Source organism: Haliotis cracherodii, unplaced genomic scaffold, assembly GCF_022045235.1.
Source record: "Haliotis cracherodii isolate W230 unplaced genomic scaffold, xgHalCrac1.p SCAF_38, whole genome shotgun sequence".
NCBI classification, from domain to species: Eukaryota; Metazoa; Mollusca; class Gastropoda; order Lepetellida; family Haliotidae; genus Haliotis; species Haliotis cracherodii.
In genome coordinates this window covers 2066409-2084450 of record NW_027266295.1, presented here as the reverse complement: position 1 = coordinate 2084450, position 18042 = coordinate 2066409, and positions in this window count along the sequence as shown.

Genomic DNA, 18042 nt, shown 5'->3' with positions numbered 1-18042 from the left:
AGGGATCATATGTCCTTCCTGCTTTGACCACAGCCCACCCCAACATGATACATGGTCGTTCCCTGGCAGTTTATTGCTATGTTGACCACGGCCCACCCAAACATGATACATGGTCGTTCCCTGACAGTATAGTGCTATGTTGAAAACGGCCCACCCACACATGATACATGGTCGTTCCCTGACAGTATACTACTATGCTGACCACGGCCCATCCCAAACATGATACATGGTCGTTCCCTGACAGAATACTGTTATGTTGAAAACGGCCGATCCCAACATGACACATGGTCATTACCTAACAGTATACTGTTATGTTGAACACTACCCACCAAAACATGATACATGGTCGTTCCCTGACAGTATACTATTATGTTGAAAACGGCCGATCCCAAACATGATACATCGTCGTTCCCTGACAGCATACTGCTATGTTGAACATGGCACACCCCAACATGATACATGGTCTTTCCCTGACAGTATACTGCTATGTTGAACACGGTCCGACCCAAAATAATTAATGGTCGTTCCCTGATAGTATACTGCTATGTTGAATACAACCAACCCCAACATGATACATGGTCGTTCCCTGCCAGTATACTGCCATGTTGAAAACGGCCCACCCAAACATGATACATGGTCGTTCCCTGACAGTATACTGCTATGTTGAAAACGGCCCACCCACACATGATACATGGTCGTTCCCTGACAGTATACTACTATGCTGACCAAGGCCCATCCCAAACATGATACATGTTCGTTCCCTGACAGAATACTGTTATGTTGAAAACGGCCCATCCCAACAAGATACATGGTCTTTCCTGACAGTATACTGTTATGTTGAAAACGGCCGTTCCCAACATGATACATGGTCGTTACCTGACAGTATACTGTTATGTTGAACACTACCCACCAAAACATGATACATGGTCGTTCCCTGACAGTATACTGTTGTGTTGAAAACGGTCGATCCCAAATATGTTACATCGTCGTTCCCTGACAGTATACAGCTTAGTTGGCCACGGCCCGACCCAACATGATACATGGTCGTTCCGTGACAGTATATTGCTATGTTGAAAACGGCCCACCCACACATGATACATGGTCGTTCCCTGACAGTATACTGCTATGTTGAACACGGTCCGATCCAAAATAATTAATGGTCGTTCCCTGACAGTATACTGTTATGTTGAATCCAACCAGCCCCAACATGATACATGGTCGTTCCCTGACAGTATACTGCTATGTTGAAAACGGCCCACCCCAAACATGATACATGGTCGTTCCCTGACAGTATACTGCTATGTTGAACACGGCCCACCCCAACATGATACATTGTCGTTCCCTGACAGTATATTGTTATCTTGAACACGGTGCGACCCAAAATAATTAATGGTCGTTCCGTGACAGTATACTGCTATGTTGAATCCAACCAACCTTAACATGATACATGGTCGTTCCCTGACAGTATACTGTTATGTTAAACACGGCCCATCCCAGCATGATACATTGTCGTTCCATGACAGTATACTGGAATGTTGAACACAGTCCATCCCAGCATAAGACATGGTCGTTCCTTGACAATATACTGCTATGGTGAACACGACCCAAATCAACATGATACATGGTCGTTCCCTGACAGTATACTGCTATGTTGAACACTGCCCATCCCATGATAAGACATGGTCGTTCCCTGACAGTATACTGCTATGTTGAACACTGCCCATCCCATGATAAGACATGGTCGTTCCCTGACAGTATACTGCTATGTTGAACACGGCCCATCCCAACATGTTAAATGGTCGTTCCGTGACAGTATAATGCTATCTTGAACACGGCACATCACAACATGATACATGGTCGTTCCCTGACAGTATACTGCTATGTTAAAAGCAACCCAACAAGACATGATACATGGTCGTTCCCTGACAGTTTACTGCTATGTTGAACACGGCCCATCCTAACATGATACATGTTCGTTCCCTGACAGTATACTGCTATGTTGAACACAAACCATCAAGAAATGATACATGTTCGTTCCCTGGCAGTATACTGTTATGTTGAATGCGGCCGACCCGAAAATGATACATGGTCATTCCCTGACAGTATACTGTTATGTTTAACGGGACCCATCCCAACATGATACAAGGTCGTTCCCTTACCGTGAAGTGTTATGTTGAACACGGCCCACCCCAATATGATACATGGTCGTTCCCTGACAGTACACTGTTATGTTGAACACGGCCCATCCCAACATGATGCATGGTCGTTCCCTGACAGTATACTGCTATGTTGAACACGACCAACCAAAACATGATACATGGTCGTTTCCTGATAGTATACTGTTATGCTGAAAACGGCCCATCCCAACATGATACATGGTCGTTCCCTGACGGTATACAGCTATGTTGTCCACGGCCTGACCCAACATGATACATCGTCGTTGCCCTGACAGTATACTGTTATGTTGAACACGGCCCATCCCAACATGATACTTTGTTGTTCCCTGACAGTATACAGTTATGTTGAACACGGACCATCCCAACATGAAACATGGTCGTTCCCTGAGAGTATACAGTTATGTTGAACACGGCCCGTCCAAACTTGATACCTGGTCGTTCCCTGACAGTATGCAGCTATGTTGAACACGGCCCATCCCAACATGATCAATGGTCGTTCCCTGACAGTATACTGTTATGTTGAACACTGCCCACCCACACATGATACATGGTCGTTCCCTGACAGTATACTACTATGCTGACCAAGGCCCATCCCAAACATGATACATGTTCGTTCCCTGACAGAATACTGTTATGTTGAAAACGGCCCATCCCAACAAGATACATGGTCTTTCCTGACAGTATACTGTTATGTTGAAAACGGCCGTTCCCAACATGATACATGGTCGTTACCTGACAGTATACTGTTATGTTGAACACTACCCACCAAAACATGATACATGGTCGTTCCCTGACAGTATACTGTTGTGTTGAAAACGGTCGATCCCAAATATGTTACATCGTCGTTCCCTGACAGTATACAGCTTAGTTGGCCACGGCCCGACCCAACATGATACATGGTCGTTCCGTGACAGTATATTGCTATGTTGAAAACGGCCCACCCACACATGATACATGGTCGTTCCCTGACAGTATACTGCTATGTTGAACACGGTCCGATCCAAAATAATTAATGGTCGTTCCCTGACAGTATACTGTTATGTTGAATCCAACCAGCCCCAACATGATACATGGTCGTTCCCTGACAGTATACTGCTATGTTGAAAACGGCCCACCCCAAACATGATACATGGTCGTTCCCTGACAGTATACTGCTATGTTGAACACGGCCCACCCCAACATGATACATTGTCGTTCCCTGACAGTATATTGTTATCTTGAACACGGTGCGACCCAAAATAATTAATGGTCGTTCCGTGACAGTATACTGCTATGTTGAATCCAACCAACCTTAACATGATACATGGTCGTTCCCTGACAGTATACTGTTATGTTAAACACGGCCCATCCCAGCATGATACATTGTCGTTCCATGACAGTATACTGGAATGTTGAACACAGTCCATCCCAGCATAAGACATGGTCGTTCCTTGACAATATACTGCTATGGTGAACACGACCCAAATCAACATGATACATGGTCGTTCCCTGACAGTATACTGCTATGTTGAACACTGCCCATCCCATGATAAGACATGGTCGTTCCCTGACAGTATACTGCTATGTTGAACACTGCCCATCCCATGATAAGACATGGTCGTTCCCTGACAGTATACTGCTATGTTGAACACGGCCCATCCCAACATGTTAAATGGTCGTTCCGTGACAGTATAATGCTATCTTGAACACGGCACATCACAACATGATACATGGTCGTTCCCTGACAGTATACTGCTATGTTAAAAGCAACCCAACAAGACATGATACATGGTCGTTCCCTGACAGTTTACTGCTATGTTGAACACGGCCCATCCTAACATGATACATGTTCGTTCCCTGACAGTATACTGCTATGTTGAACACAAACCATCAAGAAATGATACATGTTCGTTCCCTGGCAGTATACTGTTATGTTGAATGCGGCCGACCCGAAAATGATACATGGTCATTCCCTGACAGTATACTGTTATGTTTAACGGGACCCATCCCAACATGATACAAGGTCGTTCCCTTACCGTGAAGTGTTATGTTGAACACGGCCCACCCCAATATGATACATGGTCGTTCCCTGACAGTACACTGTTATGTTGAACACGGCCCATCCCAACATGATGCATGGTCGTTCCCTGACAGTATACTGCTATGTTGAACACGACCAACCAAAACATGATACATGGTCGTTTCCTGATAGTATACTGTTATGCTGAAAACGGCCCATCCCAACATGATACATGGTCGTTCCCTGACGGTATACAGCTATGTTGTCCACGGCCTGACCCAACATGATACATCGTCGTTGCCCTGACAGTATACTGTTATGTTGAACACGGCCCATCCCAACATGATACTTTGTTGTTCCCTGACAGTATACAGTTATGTTGAACACGGACCATCCCAACATGAAACATGGTCGTTCCCTGAGAGTATACAGTTATGTTGAACACGGCCCGTCCAAACTTGATACCTGGTCGTTCCCTGACAGTATGCAGCTATGTTGAACACGGCCCATCCCAACATGATCAATGGTCGTTCCCTGACAGTATACTGTTATGTTGAACACTGCCCATCCCAAAATGATACATGGTCGTTACCTGACAGTATATTGCCATGTTGAACACGGCCCATCCCAACATGATACATGTTCGTTCCCTGACAGTATGTAGCTATGTTGAACACGGCCCATCCCAACATGATACATGGTCGTTCCCTGACTGTATACTGTTATTTTGAACACAGCCTTTCCCAACATGATACAGGGTCGTTCCCTGACAGTTGGTTGCTGTGTTGAACGCGTCCGACCCCAACATGATACATGGTCAGTCCCTGACAACGAGCCGACCCCAACGTGATACATGGGCGTTCCCAGACAGTATACTGTTATGTTCAACACGGCCCATCCCAACATGATACATGGTCGTTCCATGACAGTATACTGCTATGTTGAACACTGCCCATCCCAACATGATACATGGTCGTTCCATGACAGTATACTGCTATGTTGAACGCGGCCGACCCCAACATGATACATGGTCGTTCCCTGATAGTATACTGTTATGTTGAACACGGCCCATCCCAACATGATACATGGTCGTTCCCTGACAGTTGATTTTTAACATTAGTATACAATGCATGACTAAACAGGGCATTTTCACACTTGGACATGAGAGAACAAAACGTGGAAACGAGGTTTTCATATACATACTAGTAATATTGCCTAATAGGATGTCCGATTGATCCGATGATGAGGCACGAAGTAGAACTTCCAAAGGGTTTGTAATGTAGGCAACCCCATAAGTGTCACCGTTGGGGTTAATAAACCATGCAGTTACAGCCTCGTCTAATCTGAAGTCGTTTTGGATGACACCATTGGGGTCTACCACAGCAACACTTCCGGTTCCATTGCACGAAGCCACGAACACTGCACCGGTACCTTCAAGTATATAGCAGCCATATAGTTTTAGTGAATATTTTGCAGTTACATATCATTCTGAAATTTGCTAAAGATTCACAGATAAAGATTGCAAGAAGTTACCTTAGTTAACAAATGAGAAATAATCTCGTGAGTCTGCTATTTCATCAGATCTTGGTACTTATTTTAGACGCCAGTCTCATACCATCAATGTATAGAAAGTAAAGGTTGAAAAAGCCACACAATAACTATAACAAAGTTCGTATACGTTCTAAAACGTTCTAAGCACATAAAGAATAGTTGGTGTATGTAGCTATATACAGTTAATATACATTATACATAGTTGATAGATATATAATTACTTGTCTGATATATCTTTTACTGGGACTGCGTGTGTCTGGGTTCTAGTGGGAATCAGTGCCAGGTTAATATAGAATTAGTTGTGTCTCGAGGCAGTCTGGGTTCTAGTGGGAATCAGTGCCAGGTTAATATAGAATTAGTTGTGTCTCAAGGCAGTCTGGGTTCTAGTGGGAATCAGTGCCAGGTTAATATAGAATTATGTGAAGTGAATAAGCATGCGCCCGCCTGGATTAAGTTGTCTTCATCAAGATGTATAATAACTGTTTCGATAAGGGATGCAGAATCTGAATCAATCGATGCCAATCTAGGCTCGTCAAATCAACAAAAATATGAAGTCATGTGTCAGTGATTTATCATTCCAAAATCCTATATAACTTGATCCTAAAAGACCTACGCTCAGGGCAGTCTACTGGGGCGATGGCTGTGGCATTGGCGACATCATCAATGAGGTCTTGTAAAGCGGTTTGGAAGTTTGTGGCACGTGTTTTGAAGCATTCGCTGGAGCCATCTGCAACAAGAATGATATTTCTTTTATATACTACTTCAAACAGACGTAAAACTCGGTTTATAATTAGATCTGGTCCAAAATTGGTGCCTTGCATTTTCACGATTACATCCACGTTAATGTGATGCATCCCGGTTCGTGAACGTGTCAACCATGCTGCTAGTACTTGTAAACAATAAGAAATTAACAAAGTAAACAGAAACAATGGCACACATAAGCCACTAGTGATCTGGAAAGACGAAATTCTTCTTTAAGGCAAAGAGTTTTTTTCGAGTATAAGAAAGAGATCGTTCCATTTAAAGAGTGTTTTAAAAATGTTTTTATATCCATCGCTGTTACAATTTACCCATTACATTATCGTTAATTCGCTTACTTTATAACACACGTGATATTTTACTTACAAAGACTTGGCATTGTCTTTTACTTCCCCGCGAATAGCTGGAATATTGCTGATGCGGCGTTCCGTAATACTCACTCTCTTATGGGTATCTTGATTAAAGTATCTCAGTCAACTAATTGTTGAATACTTTGAATATACATATGTTGGTACATATATGAACCATGTAAGTGCTAACGTTAGACACAATGTAATGAAACATAATTAAAAGTGGGTAAAGCAGCCGGTGAGGATGGTATACCCCCTGAATATCTGAAAAGTATAACAAATTTCATAAACCCTTATCTTAGGCAGCTTTTTAATAAAATTCTAGATACTTGTGTTTTTCCAGATTCCTGGAATATAGGAATGATTATTTCTCTACATAAATAGATAAAGGAATCACTGAATGTTTCAGAACTTCAGCTGGTGTAAGACAGGGCTGTATACTCAGCCCTGTCCTATTTATATTTTTCATAAATGAACTTGTAACTGAAATGTATCATGAATGTGATCACAGAGTTTTTGTGTCACAAGATATAACTGATATAATGCTGTTACAATTTGCTGATGATATTGCTTTATTATCATTTTCAGTTAGTGGCCTCCAGAAACAGTTAAATGTTCTTCAGCTATATTGTGAGAAATGGAGCCTTGAAGTAAATTTGAAAAAGACAAATGTTATTGTTTTCAGAAAAGGTGGTATTCTAAATAAATTTGAAAAATGAACGTATTGTAATAAGACAGTCAATATTGTTTAATATTATAAATATTTAGGATTGACTGTATCTTCTCGATTAGCATGGTCAACAGCTTGTAAGCAGTTGGCTCTGCAAGCATCTAAAGCCTTGATTCCTGTCTATAGAGTTTTTAATGAATTTTTTTTTATATCTTTCCGAGTTGTTTCGAAAATTTTTGACAGAAAAATAGCACCAATTCTTCTGCATGGTTCAGAAATATGGGGATGTTATTATAATGATTCCATAGGAAAAAATCATGCCATGTACTTTAAACGTTTTTTAGGTGTCGGTAAATATGCCTCTAACAAAGCCATTCTAGGAGAAACTGGTCGTGCCAGTCTTTTTGTTTCGTCCCAGCTACGGGCAGTTAAATATTGGATAAAGCTACTTCGGATGAATTCAAATAGATTTCCTCTTCATTGTTATAATATGTTAAAAGCCTTGGATGAAAAGGGTAAATATTGTTTATGGGTGTCTGATATCAGGAATATTCTTTGTATGTCTGGTTTTTCTCTTGCATGGATATATCAAGATGTTGGAAATGATAAATTATTTATCTTCATGCTTAAGGAAAGATTGGTTGATATATGTTCACAAGATTAGCACTGTCAAATATCATCCTCAAGGTTTTTATGCCATTATACGAATATAAAATCTTTACTTGTTCCTGAAAAATATGTATCTGTACTTCAGGATAGAACTTTTAGAAGATCTTTGTGCAAATTACGTATATCATTACATTTAAGATTAACAATCTCAGAAAGAAAAATGTAAAAGATAAAGAAAGTAGTTAATGCCGTTATTGTAATAAAGGCTATGTTGAGGATGAGTTTCATGTACTTCTCATTTGTAAATATCATCAGTTTCTTAGAAATAGATACCTCCCTATGATTTCAACTATGTACAAAGATGAACAACTGTTGAAAAATTTGTTGAACTCCTGCAATGCTAATACAATATCATCTCTGTCAATATTCCTGAAAAAGATTTTTGAAATTAGACGCTAATATTTTATGTCAACTTAGTATTACCTACACGTGACTGTACAATGTTGATACAAAAAACAACTACTGTACTATAGGTCTTATGGCCTAAAATATTGAATAAACTTCTGTCTGTCTGTCTGAAACATAATGCAGGTATAACTTCCAGGGGCAGTAGTCAGGGGGTTACATGTAAGATCCAACTGAACAGTCGGTCAGGGGGTTACATGTAAGATCCATCTGAACAGTCGGTCAGGGGGTTACATGTAAGATCCATCGGAAGGGGTGGTCAGGGGGTTACATGTAAGATCCATCTGAAAGAGCGATCTGGGGGTTACATGTAAGATCCCTCTGAACGGTCGGTCACGGGGTTATATGCAAGATCCATCTGAACGGGCAGTCAGGGGTTACATGTAAGGTACATCTGAAAGGGCGGTCAAAGGGGTTACATCTAAGATCCATCTGAACGGGTAGTCATGAGGTTACATGTAAGATCCATCTGGAAGGGCGGTCAGGGGGTTACATGTAAGATCCATCGGAAAGAGCGGTCAGGGGATTATACGTAAGATCCATCTGAAAGGGTATTCAGGGGTTACATGTAAGATCCATCTGAAAGGGCAGTCAGGGAGGTCATGTAAGATCTATCTGAAAAAACGGTCTGGGGGTTACATGTAACATCCATCTGAAAGGGCGGTCAGGAAATTACATGTAAGATCCATCTGAAAGGGCGGTCAGGGGATTACATGTAAGATCCATCTAGAAGGGCGGTCAGACGATTACATGTAAGATCCATCTGAAAGGGCGGTCAGACGATTACATATCAGATCCATCTGAAAGGGCTGTCAGGGCTTACATGTAAGATCCATCTGAACGGACGGTCAGGGGGTTATATGTAAGATTCATCTGAACGGGCGTTCAGGGGGTTACATGTAAGATCCATCTGAACGGGTGGTCAATGGGTTACATGTAAGATTCATCTGAACGGTTGGTCAGGGGGTAAAACGTAAGATCCATCTGAAAGAGCGGTTATGGGTTACACGTCAGATTCATCTGAACGGGTGGTCAGGGGGTTACATGTAAGATCCATCTGAAACGGCTGTTAGTGGCTTACATGTAAGAGCCATCTGACGGGCTGTCAGGGGACTACATGTAAGATCCATCTGAAAGGGCTGTCAGGGGGTTACATGTAAGATCCATCTGACGAAAGGTCTGGGGGTTACATTAAAGATCCATCTGTAAGGGCGGTCAGGGGGTTCCATTTAAGATCTATCTAAACGGGTGGTCAGTGGGTTACATGTAAGATCCATCTGAACGTTTGGTCAGGGGGTTACATGTAACATCCATCTAAAAGGGCGGTCAAGGGGTTAAATGTAAGATCCATCTGAAAGGGTGGTTAGGGGGTTACATGTAAGATCCATCTGAACGAGAGGTCAGGGGGTTACAAGTAAGATCCATCTGAACGGGCGGTCAGGGGGTTACATGTAAGATCCATCTGAACGTTTGGTCAGGGGGTTACATGTAAGATCCATCTGAACGTTTGGTCAGGGAGTTACATGTAAGATCCATCTAAAAGGGCGGTCAGGGGGTTACATGTAAGATCCATCTGAAAGGGTGGTTAGGGGATTACATGTAAGATCCATCTTAACGTGTGGTCAGGAGGTACATGTATGATCCATCTGAACAGTTGGTCAGGGGTAACATATAAGTTCCATCTGAAAGGGCGGTTAGGGGGTTACGTGTAAGATCCATCTGAAAGGGTGGTCAGGGGGTTACATGTAAGATCCATCTGAACGGGAGGTCAGGGGGTTACATGTAAGATCCATCTGAACGGTCGGTCAGGGGGGTATATGTAAGGTGCATCTGAATATGCTGTCAGCGGAGTTACATGTAAAACCATATAAACGGGTGGTCAGGGGCTCATATGTAAGATCCATCTGAGCAGTTGGTCAGGGGGTTATATGTAAGGTCCATCTAAAGGGCGGTCAGTGGCTTACATATCAGATCCATCTGAAAGTGCGGTCAGGGTATTACATGTAAGATCCATTTGGAAGGGCGTTTAGACGTCTACATGTAAGATCCATCTGAAAGGGCGGTCAGGGGGTTACATGTAAGATCCATCTCAAAGGACGGTCAGGGGCTTATATGTAAGATCCATCTGAAAGGGCGGTCAGACGATTACATGTAAGAACCATCTGAACGGACGGTCAGGTGGTTACATGTAAGATCCATCTGAACGGGTGGTCAGGGGGTTACATGTCAGATCCATCTGAAAGGGCGGTCAAAGGGGTTACATCTAAGATCCATCTGAACGGGTAGTCAGGAGGTTACATGTAAGATCCATCTGGAAGGGCTGTCAGGAGGTTACATGTAAGATCCATCTGAAAGAGCGGTCAGGGGATTATATGTAAGATCCATCTGAAAGGGTATTCAGGGGGTTACATGTAAGATCCATCTGAAAGGGCAGTCAGGGAGGTCATGTAAGATCCATCTGAAAAAATGGTCAGAGGGTTACATGTATCATCCATCTGAAAGGGCGGTCAGGAAATTACATGTAAGATCCATCTGAAAGGGCGGTCAGATGATTACATGTCAGATCCATCTGTAAGGGCGGTCAGGGCTTACATGTAAGATCCATCTGAACGGGTTGTCAATGGGTTACATGTAAGATTCATCTGAACTGTTGTTCAGGGGGTAACATGTAAGATCCATCTGAATGGGTGGTCAGGGACTTAGCATGTAAGATTCATCTGAAAGGGCTGTCAGGAGGTTACATGTAAGATCCATCTGAAAGGACGGTCAGGGGGTTAAAGTATCATCCATCTGAAAGGTGGGTCAGGGAGTTACATGTAAGATCCATCTGAAAGGTCGGTCACGAGGGTGAGATGTAAGATCCATCTGAACGGGTGATCAGTGGGTTCATGTAAGATCCATCTAAACGGGTTGTCAATGGGTTACATGTAAGATTCATCTGAACTGTTGTTCAGGGAATAACATGTAAGATCCATCTGAATGGGTGGTCAGGGGGTTACATGTAATATCCATTTGAAAGGGCGGTCAGGGGGTAAAATGTCAGATCCATCTGAAAGAGCGGTCAGGGGTTACATGTAAGATCCATCTGAAAGGGTGGTTAGGGGGTTAATGTAAGATCCATCTAAACGTGTGGTCAGGGGGTTACATGTAAGATCCATCTGAACGGTTGGTCAGGGGTTACATATAAGATCCATTTGACAGGGCGGTTAGGGGGTTACATGTAAGATCCATCTGAAAGGGTGGTCAGGGGGTTACATGTAAGATCCATCTGAACGGGAGGTCAGGGGGTTACATGTAAGATCAATCTGAAAGGGCGGTCAGGGGGTTACATGTAAGATCGATCTGAAAGGGCGGTCAGGGGGTTTTATGTAAGATCAATCTGAACGGGTGTTCAGGGGGTTACATGTAAGATCCATCTAAACGTGTTGCCAAGTGGTTACATGTAAGATGCATCTGAACGGGTGGTTAGAGGGTTACATTTAAGATCCATCTGAAAGGTTGGTTAGGGGGTAACATGTTAGATCCATCTGAACGGACGGTGAGGGGGTTACATGTAAGATCCATGTAAAAGTGCTATCAGTGGTTTACATTTAAGATCCATCTGAAAGGGCGGTCAGGGGCTAGCATATAAAATCAATCTGAAATGGCAGTTGGGGTTACATGAAAGATCCATATGAAAGGGCGGTCACGGGGTTACATGTAAGATCCATCTGAAAGGGCGGTCAGGGGGTTACATGTAAGATCCATCTGAACGGGCGGTCATTGGGTTACAAGTAAGGTCTATCTTAACGGGCGGTCAGGGGGTTACATGTAATTTCAATTGTCACGATATGGCTGAAATATTGCCGATGTGACTTTAAATTTAACTCACTCACTCACTCACATGTATGTCCATCTGAACAGGAGGTCAGGGGCTTACATGTAAGATCCATCTGAAAGGGCGGTCAGGGGGGTTTCATGTAAGATCCATCTGACGGAAGGTCAGAGGGTTTTATGTAAGATCCATCTGAAAGGGTGTTCAGGGGGTTACATGTAAGATCCATCTAAACGAGTGGTCAAGTGGTTACGTGTAAGGTACATCTGAACGGGTGGTTAGGGGGTTACATTTCAGATCCATCTGAAAGGGCGGTCAGAGGCTTACATGTAAGATCTATCTAAACGGGCTGTCAGGGGCTTACATGTAAGATACATCTGAACTGATTGTCAGGGGTTACATGTATGATCCATCTGAAAGGTTGGTCAGGGGGTTATATATAAGATCCATCTGAAAACGCGGTCAGGGGTTACATGTAAGATCCATCTGAAAGCGCTGTCAGGGGATTACATTTAAGATCCATCTGAAAGGGCGGTCAGGGGCTAGCATGTAAGATCCATATGAACGGGTGGTCAGTGGATTCCATGTAACATCCATCTAAACGGGCGGTCAGGGGCTTAAATGTAAGATCCATCTGAACAGTTGGTCAGGGGGTTATACGTTATATCCATCTGAAACGGTGTTAAGGGGGTTACATGTAAGATCCATCTAAACTGGTGGTCAAGTGGTTACATGTAAGATGCATCTGAACGGGTGGTTAGAGGGTTACATGTAAGATCCATCTGAAAGGGCGGTCAGGGGCTTACATGTAAGATCTATCCGAAAGAGCGGTCAGAAGCTTACATGTAAGATCCATCTGAACGGGAGGTCAGGCCGTTACATGTAACATCTATCTGAAAGGGCGGTCAAGGGGTTACAAGTAAGATTCATCTGAAAGGGCGGTCAGGGGGTTACATGTAAGGTTAATCTGAAAGAGCTGTCAGCGGGGTTGCATGTAAGATCCATCTGAACGGGCGGCCAGGGGGTTGTATGTAAGATCCATTTGAACGGGTGGTCAGGGGGTTATATGTTAGATCCATCATAACGTGAGGTCAGGGAGTTACATGTAAGATCCATCTGAAAGGACGGTCATGGGGTCACATGTAAGTTCCATATGAACGGTTGCTCAGAGGGTTACATGTAAGGTGCATCTGAAAGGGCTGTCAGAGGATTACATTTATGATCCATCTGAACCGGCGGTTAGGGGCTAGCATGTAAGATCAATCTGAAAGAGTGGTTGGGGTTACATGTAAGATCTATCTGAAAGGGCGGTCAGGGGGTTACATGTAAGATCCATCTGAAAGGGCTGTCAGGGGATTACATTTATGATCCATCTGAACCGGCGGTTCGGGGCTAGCATGTAAGATCAATCTGAAAGAGTGGTTGGGGTTACATGTAAGATCTATCTGAAAGGGCGGTCAGGGGGTTACATGTAAGATCCATCTGAAAGGGCTGTCAGGGGCTTACATGTAAGATCCATCTGAAAGGGCGGTCACGGTGTTACATGTAAGATCCATATCAACGGGCGGTCAGGGGCTTATATGTAAGATCCTTCTGAACGTGTGGTCAGGGGGTTATATGTAAGATCCATCTAAAGGGCGGTCAGGAGTTTACATGTAAGATCCATGTGAATGCGCGGTCAGAAGGTTACATGTGAGATCGATCTGTTAGGGCGGTCAGGGGTTTACATGTAAAATCCATCTGAACGGGCGGTCAAGGGGTTACATGTAAGGTCCATCTGAATGGGTGGTCACGGGCTTACTTGTAACATCTATTTAAACGGGAGGTCAGGGGCTTACATGTAAGATCTATCTGAACGGATTGTCAGGGGGTTAAATGTAAGATCAATCTGAAAGGGCGGTCAGGGGTTACATTTAAGATCCATCTGAAAGGGCGGTCAGGGACTAGCATGTAAGATCCATCTGAAAGGGCGGTCACGGGGTTACATGTATGATCCATCTGAACTGTTGGTCAGCGGTTATATGTAAGATCCATCTGAACGGGTGGTCAGGGGGTAACATGTAAGATCCATCTGAACGGGTGGTCAGTGGGTTCCATGTAAGATCCTTCTAAACGGACGGGCAGGGGCTTATATGTAAGATCCATCTGAACAGTTGGTCAGGGGGTTATAGGTAAGATCCATCTGAAAGGGCGGTCAGGGTTTTACATGTAAGATCCATCTAAACGGGTTGTCAATGGGTTACATGTAAGATTCATCTGAACTGTTGTTCAGGGAATAACATGTAAGATCCATCTGAATGGGTGGTCAGGGGGTTACATGTAATATCCATTTGAAAGGGCGGTCAGGGGGTAAAATGTCAGATCCATCTGAAAGAGCGGTCAGGGGTTACATGTAAGATCCATCTGAAAGGGTGGTTAGGGGGTTAATGTAAGATCCATCTAAACGTGTGGTCAGGGGGTTACATGTAAGATCCATCTGAACGGTTGGTCAGGGGTTACATATAAGATCCATTTGACAGGGCGGTTAGGGGGTTACATGTAAGATCCATCTGAAAGGGTGGTCAGGGGGTTACATGTAAGATCCATCTGAACGGGAGGTCAGGGGGTTACATGTAAGATCAATCTGAAAGGGCGGTCAGGGGGTTACATGTAAGATCGATCTGAAAGGGCGGTCAGGGGGTTTTATGTAAGATCAATCTGAACGGGTGTTCAGGGGGTTACATGTAAGATCCATCTAAACGTGTTGCCAAGTGGTTACATGTAAGATGCATCTGAACGGGTGGTTAGAGGGTTACATTTAAGATCCATCTGAAAGGTTGGTTAGGGGGTAACATGTTAGATCCATCTGAACGGACGGTGAGGGGGTTACATGTAAGATCCATGTAAAAGTGCTATCAGTGGTTTACATTTAAGATCCATCTGAAAGGGCGGTCAGGGGCTAGCATATAAAATCAATCTGAAATGGCAGTTGGGGTTACATGAAAGATCCATATGAAAGGGCGGTCACGGGGTTACATGTAAGATCCATCTGAAAGGGCGGTCAGGGGGTTACATTTAAGATCCATCTGAACGGGCGGTCATTGGGTTACAAGTAAGGTCTATCTTAACGAGCGGTCAGGGGGTTACATGTAATTTCAATTGTCACGATATGGCTGAAATATTGCCGATGTGACTTTAAATTTAACTCACTCACTCACTCACATGTATGTCCATCTGAACAGGAGGTCAGGGGCTTACATGTAAGATCCATCTGAAAGGGCGGTCAGGGGGGTTTCATGTAAGATCCATCTGACGGAAGGTCAGAGGGTTTTATGTAAGATCCATCTGAAAGGGTGTTCAGGGGGTTACATGTAAGATCCATCTAAACGAGTGGTCAAGTGGTTACGTGTAAGGTACATCTGAACGGGTGGTTAGGGGGTTACATTTCAGATCCATCTGAAAGGGCGGTCAGAGGCTTACATGTAAGATCTATCTAAACGGGCTGTCAGGGGCTTACATGTAAGATACATCTGAACTGATTGTCAGGGGTTACATGTATGATCCATCTGAAAGGTTGGTCAGGGGGTTATATATAAGATCCATCTGAAAACGCGGTCAGGGGTTACATGTAAGATCCATCTGAAAGCGCTGTCAGGGGATTACATTTAAGATCCATCTGAAAGGGCGGTCAGGGGCTAGCATGTAAGATCCATATGAACGGGTGGTCAGTGGATTCCATGTAACATCCATCTAAACGGGCGGTCAGGGGCTTAAATGTAAGATCCATCTGAACAGTTGGTCAGGGGGTTATACGTTATATCCATCTGAAACGGTGTTAAGGGGGTTACATGTAAGATCCATCTAAACTGGTGGTCAAGTGGTTACATGTAAGATGCATCTGAACGGGTGGTTAGAGGGTTACATGTAAGATCCATCTGAAAGGGCGGTCAGGGGCTTACATGTAAGATCTATCCGAAAGAGCGGTCAGAAGCTTACATGTAAGATCCATCTGAACGGGAGGTCAGGCCGTTACATGTAACATCTATCTGAAAGGGCGGTCAAGGGGTTACAAGTAAGATTCATCTGAAAGGGCGGTCAGGGGGTTACATGTAAGGTTAATCTGAAAGAGCTGTCAGCGGGGTTGCATGTAAGATCCATCTGAACGGGCGGCCAGGGGGTTGTATGTAAGATCCATTTGAACGGGTGGTCAGGGGGTTATATGTTAGATCCATCATAACGTGAGGTCAGGGAGTTACATGTAAGATCCATCTGAAAGGACGGTCATGGGGTCACATGTAAGTTCCATATGAACGGTTGCTCAGAGGGTTACATGTAAGGTGCATCTGAAAGGGCTGTCAGAGGATTACATTTATGATCCATCTGAACCGGCGGTTAGGGGCTAGCATGTAAGATCAATCTGAAAGAGTGGTTGGGGTTACATGTAAGATCTATCTGAAAGGGCGGTCAGGGGGTTACATGTAAGATCCATCTAAAAGGGCTGTCAGGGGATTACATTTATGATCCATCTGAACCGGCGGTTCGGGGCTAGCATGTAAGATCAATCTGAAAGAGTGGTTGGGGTTACATGTAAGATCTATCTGAAAGGGCGGTCAGGGGGTTACATGTAAGATCCATCTGAAAGGGCTGTCAGGGGCTTACATGTAAGATCCATCTGAAAGGGCGGTCACGGTGTTACATGTAAGATCCATATCAACGGGCGGTCAGGGGCTTATATGTAAGATCCTTCTGAACGTGTGGTCAGGGGGTTATATGTAAGATCCATCTAAAGGGCGGTCAGGAGTTTACATGTAAGATCCATGTGAATGCGCGGTCAGAAGGTTACATGTGAGATCGATCTGAAAGGGCGGTCAGGGGTTTACATGTAAAATCCATCTGAACGGGCGGTCAAGGGGTTACATGTAAGGTCCATCTGAATGGGTGGTCACGGGCTTACTTGTAACATCTATCTAAACGGGAGGTCAGGGGCTTACATGTAAGATCTATCTGAACGGATTGTCAGGGGGTTAAATGTAAGATCAATCTGAAAGGGCGGTCAGGGGTTACATTTAAGATCCATCTGAAAGGGCGGTCAGGGACTAGCATGTAAGATCCATCTGAAAGGGCGGTCACGGGGTTACATGTATGATCCATCTGAACTGTTGGTCAGCGGTTATATGTAAGATCCATCTGAACGGGTGGTCAGGGGGTAACATGTAAGATCCATCTGAACGGGTGGTCAGTGGGTTCCATGTAAGATCCTTCTAAACGGACGGGCAGGGGCTTATATGTAAGATCCATCTGAACAGTTGGTCAGGGGGTTATAGGTAAGATCCATCTGAAAGGGCGGTCAGGGTTTTACATGTAAGATCCATCTGAAAACGCGGTCTTGGGTTACATGTAAGATCCATCTGAAAGGGCTGTCAGTGGATTACATTTAAGATCCATCTGAAAGTGCGGTCAGGGGCTAGCATGTAAGATCAATCTGAAAGGGCAGTTGGGGTTACATGTAAGATCCATATGAAAGGGCGGTCACGGGGTTACATGTAAGATCCATCTGAACGGGCGTTTAGGTGGTTACAAGTAAGGTCTATCTTAACGGGCGGTCAGGGGGTTACATGTAAGGTGCATCTGAAAGGGCTCTCAGCGGGGTTACATTTAAGATCCATATC